Genomic DNA, 8,943 nt, shown 5'->3' with positions numbered 1-8,943 from the left:
TCGACCGGAGGGTTCCGGTTAAAGCCCAGGTGCTTGTAGCACGTGCCAAGCACTGACTCCTTCCCGAGACTGCTGTCCAGTGCTGTTGCTTGCTTATTTATATGTTTCACAGATAAAGAAGTTAGGGCGGTCGTGTTTCAAGGCCCGCCCTAGACTTCGTTAACCAATGAAAGTTTAATATACAGTGGCCACAACCTTGGAAGGTTGGGCACAACCTTGAGCCCAGGACCTGGTTTAAAAAAAGAACAAACACATAAAGAAAACATTCAGAAGACCCTTTCCACGCGGGACTCCTTGCCCTTTCCGCACTCTCTCCCCTTCCCACTCTCGCCGCCGCACCCGCGTGTCGCTTCTCCAAGGATGACGAGTTCTAGGTGAACGACTGGGCGAGTCATCTTGAGGAAAAACACAGCGCACTCCGAGAGGTAGGAAACGAGCCCCGCGATGCTTCCGTGCTGGCATTAATGACAGCAAACAAAAAAGGCCCTTCGCGGAACTGATACGATTCGCAGATTTCCGTGGAATGGTACAGGAAACCGCTGGCACGCTTTCCTGGTGCCCCGGTGGACACCCGGGGTCGACAATGCTAGCAGTCGGCGGCGTGGCGACGTTGCCACGTTGTCGATACGCTTCCGTATTTTTGTAGATGTTTTCGGGTGCGAAGCCCGTGGCTCTACCGAGGAATCTCCGCGTAGGCCGGGGGCGCGCAGTGGCCTCAAGCTAAAGTTAAGAAAGATGGTGGCGGCCCTACATCCACTTTGAAAGTGTACCCTAAATGTACGAGCCAGGCCCGCCTGCATCACGTGACCTTACCGTATCGAGAGCGCCCGCTTTCCGGATAGCCTAGACAAGTCTTCTCGGCCAGCAGGTCAGCGCACTGTGAATGTCCCTCGTAAAGATATAATTCAAGAACGAAGCGACGAATGCCCCTCAAAAGTGGCCCTCAAGCCGATGGAGACGACGTCGTGCGTACCCTTGCAGCTGTTTGCCTGACATAGCAGGAGCATTCATATGGAAGGCCTAGATGTGGATGGTGCATACATATGTATATAAAGCATCCCTAATCACACAAACACACAGGCGTGTGTGGGCAACCACGGACAGCAGAAATAGCTCAAAACACGAAGGGGCATAAAATTGAGCACGTTTGGATCTCTCGACCGCATAAAGTGCGTCACAGGGAATGACTCTGAAGGCAAAACATTTAGAAGAGAACTTTATCAAAACAATGAGCGCATTGGGATCTTAGACAGCGAAACTGACAATGCAGTACTGCAGAGGACTTCAGAATCAACCGCAGCTGGTGTCAGCAATCGAAAGTGCAGTAGTCATATGAATGTTAGGAAAGTTCTCCCTCCACCTTCTCCGTTATTTAGTTATTGATAGAAAATGGGTATTACAATGATTGAGCATGCGCAGTGGCGCCGTGAACGCCACCACAAAGGCCGGAGTCCGTGAACGTGGCAGTTCCATATAGTCGGCCCCGCTAGCCGCTTGTCGAATCGGCGACACCAAGGTCAAACATGAGTCTGGAGGCCTTATCTGCACGGAAAAAAATGTCACCGGAGCATGAGTGCGCGCAAGCAAAGGCGGAACGCTAGAAAATGTACAGTGAACAGAAGAAAAATGAAGAAAGACAAGAAAAAGTGATATAAGCAAAGAGTACACTCACGCTGGTAGATATCGTGTGGCCCACAGAAGGGTGGTGTGCCACCATATCTGGACGATGGGGGCCCCGTCTGGATCTGGAACACGTATCCGCCACTCTTCTCAACCCGCCTTGACTCTGCAGCGGCCTTCCTCTGGCCGGCCAGCACCTTGATCTCTTGTGTGGACCACTGCTGCCCGACGGACTGCGGGCCCGACGTCATCGCACCAAACCACATCGGGTCCGGGTTCCCGACGCCTCGCATGACCTCCTTGTAGACCTGGTACTCGTCGACAGGGCGCTCCTCTTCGTCGAGGGACGTCGTGGTCGACTCCTTACTACGCTCTGACTCCCTGATAGAGGTTGAGGATGACGGAAACGACGTGTCACGCAATTCTCGCCGGACTTTGCTGGCCCTGGTCGTCAATGTCATCCTAGTCGGAATGATGACGATGATGATGATGTCCTCAGGTTTAATGACATCGAACACATCGTCTTCTTCTTCATCGGCTTAAGAATGGCACATACCCTCATGGGGGGATTGGCCAAGGTGTAGTGGCAAAAACACTGAAATTTCCATAGGCTAAACATATCTAACATCCCGGCCTTCGTCTTCTACGCCCGCCTTCAGCTCCGGCCTTCGACGGTTGTCGTCTTCCTCTATCAGCCTCTGCCTCCGGATGCCCGCGGCGTAGAATAACAAGGGCGCGGCAAGGAATTAAGCTGGGTTACTTCTCTCGGCCTGACCGCACAGCTACGTTCCTCGGCCTCGATAACCGAATTTCCGCAAGGATCGCACTTTTTCCCTCGGTGGGGTGACGTGAGCGTGTTTTTATCAGTCTTTTTAGAAACGAGTTCGACCTCTCAGAACGACAGATACGGGCGAGATGTTTTCTATATTCATATGGTCACCTCAATCACATTCTCTATGCCTGAACCTCGGACATTCTAAGGAGGAATCCGCACCTCTCCGAGCGGTGCACTGAGCCCAAGGGGTCGCCGTGCGCCTAGGGCTCTCGGCCACCTGGCGGGCCTATATACCCCCCCCCCCCCCCTCCCCCTCTGTTCTCCCATCAAATTAATGAATAAGAATTTTTTCTATCTCCCTCTTTCCATCTTGCTCGAAAGACCTTCTTTTCCTTGGCCAATATGGCTCCTGCATTGCGGTCCCTTTCCCTTCATGTCACCTTTTCGTCTGCTTACATTTCCCGGGTTAAGCGGAATAAACTTTCGCTCTAGGTCAGCGTTTGTCCAGCGTACCCTTTCTTTTCAGGCCTGTCGTGTCGTTTACAACGTTGTTTACGGGATCAGGGTGGAAATGAGAAATATTGTCTTGTATTGACAGAATGATTAGCGTAGTATGGCCGGTATAAACTTAATTTTAACATCATACTGAAACTCGACTAAAACGTGATATAACGATGGACTGCGCTTGAACTCGAACGGTACCCTCGCACCCAACATGACCACATAGAGGTATACATAGTCTAGCTATTGTTAAATGCATCAAGGTCCCTAGAGGGAAAGAGAGGCAGCTCTCATAGCATGCCAGCGCGTTACGCATACGTGAGTAAAAGTGCACGGCAGAAGCGCGTAAACAATAGCACACAAGCAATGTAGCAGTCCTGAAAAAACACTGCAAAATTACAAGGCTCTCCATTGATGAAGTTTTTCTTCTCTTTTTTTTTCGCGCTGTTTCTAAAGCTGTGCGCAGGATTTTGATGCCAAGCTTCCTGTTTGTTGTAAACAAAAAATTGGGTCCTTTATAAAATCAGCATTGGTTTTTTTAAAAGCGGATACACGCCCCACCGCAACTGGGGCGTGTCTACAGGTTCCGATTTCAAGAACAGCGCCGTTAGTTATAAAACCGACATTGCTTGCACATCACGAGCAGAAAATTTCGGAGCTGCACAAGCCATTCCTTGGAACAACTCATTTGATCTTTGAAAGGTGGGCACACGCCTAAGTAAAGAAACACAATGGTCGAGATCATACCGTGCGGAGTAAATAACGCCCGTTAGTAAAGTCGTCTATGCTGAAAATCAACACTCCATCTATGCGTATAGTGGCAAACGTGCTGTGGGAGAACAGCTCGCTCGTTCTAAGTTTTGAAATGCGTTTCAGATAATGGGTGGGCCGAAACAGACACCGTAGTTTTTTCCGAAGACTGATCTTAAAAAATGATGCACGATTTGCATAGTTATGCCAAGTGCAAATTAGGTGCGCTAACAGCTCGGTTTTCATTTCGGTTCCGTTGTTCAGATCCACAGTTCACGGATGGCAGTGTTTCTGATAGCCATGATGATTTAACCTCCATATGCCGAATTGGTCATTCCCTACAGTGATAGGTCCCCAGGAGTCTTCCTGCCACTCCTGGCGCAGTGGTGCGTGTAGCGGTCAAGCGATACGCCACTGCCCTTCTCTGGCAGGTGCTGTCTTCGGCGGGAGTTCGGTTGGGTTGCGATCCAGGTTGCTCTTCCCGAGCAGCCGCTCACTATTAATTGACCTGCCCACCCTCTTTGGGCACGTGAGCAGCACAGGACTATCCTCTTACTTTCGCAGATGAACCCACGCCAGTGCTGCGTATCTGCCACAACGTTTTCAATGTCAACTTACGCAGCGCACATCTGTCAATACAGCCACGCAGCTCAAAGCGCGACTGAGGTGCACCTTGATCCACGAAGCCAGTTATGCGCCTTTTCTTTGGCGACTCTCGCAGAGGCTTCACGTAAGAATTGGTTTTTGAGGAAATGAAATTGCGCTGTAACTGTCTCCCATCTCGGTGGACAACCGCGCCGTAAGGGAAGGCATAAATTAGGGAGTGAAAGAAGACAGGAAGAAAGAGCTGCCGTACTGGAGAGCTCCGGAATAATTTCGACAACCTGGGGATCACTGACGGGCAATGACATCGCACAGTACACGGATTGACGGGTCCCACTTTTGATTTTGAGGGGTAGGATGCTAACAGTGCTTTCCCAAAAATAAAAACCAGAATAGTCGTATCTGCTCCTCTCCCTCGCCTTTCTTTCGCGGCGTGGTGTAGGTGTCCAGCATGCCATTCATCGTAATTTAACCAAATCTATCCTGCGTAGATTTAACACGAGTTTGAAGCCAAATCCCGAAGATAACGCCAACGACGAGACGTGTTATTACGAGTTCCTGCATAAGCATCCTATAGTTAAGAAACTCGACTTTTGTGCAATTTTTTTTTTTTTTTGGGGGGGGGATGGGGGAGGGGGGATGAAATGGATGAGGGCTGTGAACGCAAAAGTAGGCTGTAAGCCAGTATATTAACCGATTCAATGATTAATCACCAATTACGTACAGCCGTTGACCACACTCAGAAAATCCCTGTTCCGTTGGCTGCCGGTTCTACGATTAATGACAGATAAGAGTATTTTGCAAAGCGCAGTGCTACATGTTCACTGAAACTTGTTTATTTCAAGCGACTGTGTACAAAAGAATTTTAAACCACGCGGTCCCTGGCGCGTCATGGCCAGAGAACAAAAGTATCCTTTAGTGGTTGGCCTACTAATAAAAATTACGCAGAATTAAATTCCTTTAGCAGCATACCACGGCAGTCTCTGTGTCTGAATTGGTGGGCGGGGGAACGTTATGGAGAAATAGCCGAAACCGACACCCTAGAAACTGGCAGTGCAGTCGAAATGTGCAGCCTATAACCTAACGCAGCAAACATTGCGTTCATACTCAGTAACCCCCTGAAACCCAAAAATTTCTGACACACTGACGCAACTTTTGCCCATTTGCATCGAACTTAGCAAAATTGCTCGCTAATTCAATGTGACACATTGCTCAGTGCAGAATACTGAAATGTGCTGTAGGTGAACTGTTTCGTCAAAGGAAGTTAAATGCCGCAAAGGAAGGAACTGTGAGTTCCTAAAGCATAAAAAGCTGCAACGATTTCAAATATTCAAGGAGAGTCTCTTTGGTCCTTCTGAGGATATTATGCATTCATAAGTGGATAAAATTTACCTCTGGGGGGTGTATTTAATATCAGTCTGTATACTTTACTTCTGCGCTGCGGTGCGTACGTCCTTAAAGTCAATGTTCAGAAACGCTGTTATTGCTCTTGTCACACTTATGCGAGCTAACTATTATATGAGCAAGTGTCCTTTCGGTTAAGCTTCTATGACCTGCATGCCCGTTGACATGGGTGGCATTGGGTGTATCTGTAGTTGTAGCAATCACTTGGGCAGACGTGGTTACTGCGACAAGCCTATTTTTTCAATATTTTCTTTCGCATCTATTTTTTTCAATGGCCATCTATCTGCACGCGGTAGTAATAGTGGTGTAGTTGGAGGTAGTCATTAAGGCGCGTTCCCACTTGGGAATTCGGCGGCGAGAGCGAGCGGAATCCGCTGCCTCGGCAGAGATTCTGCCGGAATACCCAGCGGAAAGCCCGATCGGTCCAGGACAAAATTCTTCCGCTGGAAAAAATTCCGCCGATTCTCATCGGCCAATAGGACGGAGAGTACGATCGAAGTTGCATTCCCATGGCGGCAAATATGGCGGCGCCCTTCGATGGATGACGCCTCATTTCGTACTGCATTCCTCGTTCTTACTGCCTTCCTCAGCGCGTTCACTGGCCATAAATGGGCCACCGGTCTTTTGCTTCGTCTCATCTTGCCCATAACAAAAGGTACGATAAATAAATTTGCTTTATTTTATTGCGAAAGCAATACTACTCCCAAGGACGGCCTTTCACGTAGCGGCGGCCACTTGGCACGTTTGACCTTTAGAATGGCCCCGTACGTCATACATACCTAGTGACGTCACAGCTTAACGTCATACCAGGAGCGAGAGACGGGTTACCAACTCGGATCCTCGGGTAACGGCGGCCGCTTGGCACGGCGCGCCGCGCTCCTCCCGCTACAGGAGCTCTTGACGTTATGGCGTGACGTCATACCAGGAGCGAGAGACGGGCTTCCAACTTAGCTCGTCTGGTAACGGCATCCGCTTGGCACGGCGCGCCGCGCTCCTCCCGCTACAGGAGCTCTTGACGTTATGGCGTGACGTCATACCAGGAGCGAGAGACGGGCTTCCAACTTAGCTCGTCTGGTAACGGCATCCGCTTGGCACGGCGCGCCGCGCTCTTACCACTAGACGCGCTGCATTCGCAGTATGAAACACCTGCTTTCGCAACTACCAGGCTTAACCAAAGCTAAGCCCCCGCCAATTTTTTATATAGAGTGACGATTCTGCCCTCTAAAGTCTTAAGAGGAGCGTAGGTTTGTTGACAACAACGGTTCCCGTACTAACCACCAGGTGGCGCCACTAGGCTAAACGTCGTCACGCTTCTGTTTTAAAAGTGAGAATGTTAGGCCACATTCTCACAGCCGGTTTTTGTGGACAAAAAGAGCTGAAAATGTAGCGCTAAAAACATTCCTGCATTAGAAAAAAGCATGCAAATACTTGGCAGTGGTAACGTCGTTTTAATCGCTTTGAATGCGTTTACTAGGGCCACGGTGTCGAAAACTGTCGTGCAGATTGTTTTCATCAGTCGCCGCTAGGATTTCGAGCGTGCACAGATCGGTCAGACGAAACGCGCCTCGGTTACTTAAAGGGGCGCTGAAATGACTTCGAGGGGCATATTCTAGTGCAACAGATCCATAGAGCTGGTTTTTGTGGGTATTCGAGTCAAATCTGAAAGCTCTGCGTGGACCTATAACTTACAACGAATTTTTAAAAAATGGCTGCTCGCAGTAGCTCGCAAGCGATTAGGGCGACACACCTCACCACGCATCCCGATGACGTCAGTGGGCACACGGGGCGAGTTTGAAATATGCCCTTCTTCTGAAGTAGCCACCATACTTGAAGGCTGTGCCTTGTGCCCACTGACGTCATCGCGGTAGGGGACGCGGTGAGGTGTGTCGCCCTAATCGGTAGCGACCTACTGCGAGCACAGATTTTTAAAAATTCATTCTAAATTATAGGGTCCACGCAGAGCTTTCAGATTTGACCCGAATACCCACAAATACAAATTGTACCGATGTGTTGCACAAGAATATGCCCATCGGAATTTTTTCAGGGTCTCTTTAAGCCCGGCCACTCTCAGCTTTTCGACGAGGAGGAGGCTACAGGGAGAATGCAGGCTGATGCATTCCTGCAGTGCAAAATGTAGCCTCACCAAGCATGTGAAAACTCATCTGAACATGCAAATACATGTACGCACATACACTTACACAGAGTGAATATATAGTCATAAAAGCTCATATCTTGTAGTCAGGATGGCCGAGCGGTCTAAGGCGCCAGATTTAAGCTCTGGTCCTCGCAAGAGGGCGTGGGTTCGAACCCCACTTCTGACAGTATTTTTTTAGTTTTCGCTTCTTTTGGAGATATTGTGAACGCTATACATGCGCAACGCTACTGCACATTTTTAATAAGCAGTTCTGTCGTGTTTTTTTTCCCATCTGGCTTTGGTGTTCGGATACTCATGCCAAGGTCGCGGGTTCGATTCCGGCCACGCCTGCCATATTTCGATGGGGGCGGTACAGAGGAACGCCCGCACGCCCTGCAATGTCAGCGCAAATCAATTAACCACAGTTAGTCTAAATTATTCCGGAGCCCTCCGCTATATGGTGTCCCTCATTTTCCACATGTGTCGCTTTTGGCCGCTAAAACACATATTTTAACTCCTTCAAGTTCTCAACCACTCAATGGAGATGGTAGACCATCGCTTTGGTACCAATAGGAATCTCGCTCAGGGCGTCAGCGCAAGCGACTACGCACATTTGAGCTGAGGTGAAGGGAACGACAAAAACGAAGGGCGCCTCAACATTGCTTACGTGCTTTGAATGCAAAAGCGTTCTCATCGTGAGCTCTGTAGAGAGGTTGAATAAAATTCCTTCCTGTCTAATGACACACCTGCTCATTAGCGCGTCTCTGCTGTCTATGGCAGGCCAGGGGTCCTAATACACAGTCCAGTGTTAGAGGCACTTGAGCCACTGATTCCATAAGACGCTCATAATGTGCACGCTCCTCGACGCACGCTAGGTATTCTAACAAAATGTGCTCCACTGTATCTACTAAGCCGCAGTTGTTGCAATACGGACATTTCGCTTGAACTAAAAAGAAACATCTGTGAGCCGTTTGTAAACGCAGTGTTTAGACGAAGTCGATGATCGAGAGCTTCAAGATGGAGAGGATGTCTGGGTGACAATCTTGATCTGAGGCATGGGTCGATGGAGTGCAGAAATTGATCCAGCATTTTGAAGGCGGCAAAATGCAAAAGCGCCCGTACGCAATGTTGCTCTGCCACCTAAAAATCAGTTAGT

The 8,943-nt window shown here is 49.2% G+C and overlaps 1 non-coding gene across 1 annotated transcript; it reads left to right on the top strand.

The window, feature by feature from the left end:
* The first annotated feature begins 7,890 nt into the window (after positions 1-7,890).
* TRNAL-UAA (transfer RNA leucine (anticodon UAA)) lies at positions 7,891-7,974 on the top strand. Its single transcript has one exon. It is a non-coding gene; the product is annotated as a tRNA-Leu (tRNA).
* The last annotated feature ends 969 nt before the right edge of the window (positions 7,975-8,943 follow it).

Source organism: Amblyomma mixtum, chromosome 3 (assembly GCF_055824585.1).
Source record: "Amblyomma mixtum isolate Tamu chromosome 3, ASM5582458v1, whole genome shotgun sequence".
In the NCBI taxonomy this organism is placed as follows: Eukaryota; Metazoa; Arthropoda; class Arachnida; order Ixodida; family Ixodidae; genus Amblyomma; species Amblyomma mixtum.
This window is presented reverse-complemented; position numbering and strand designations above follow the sequence as displayed.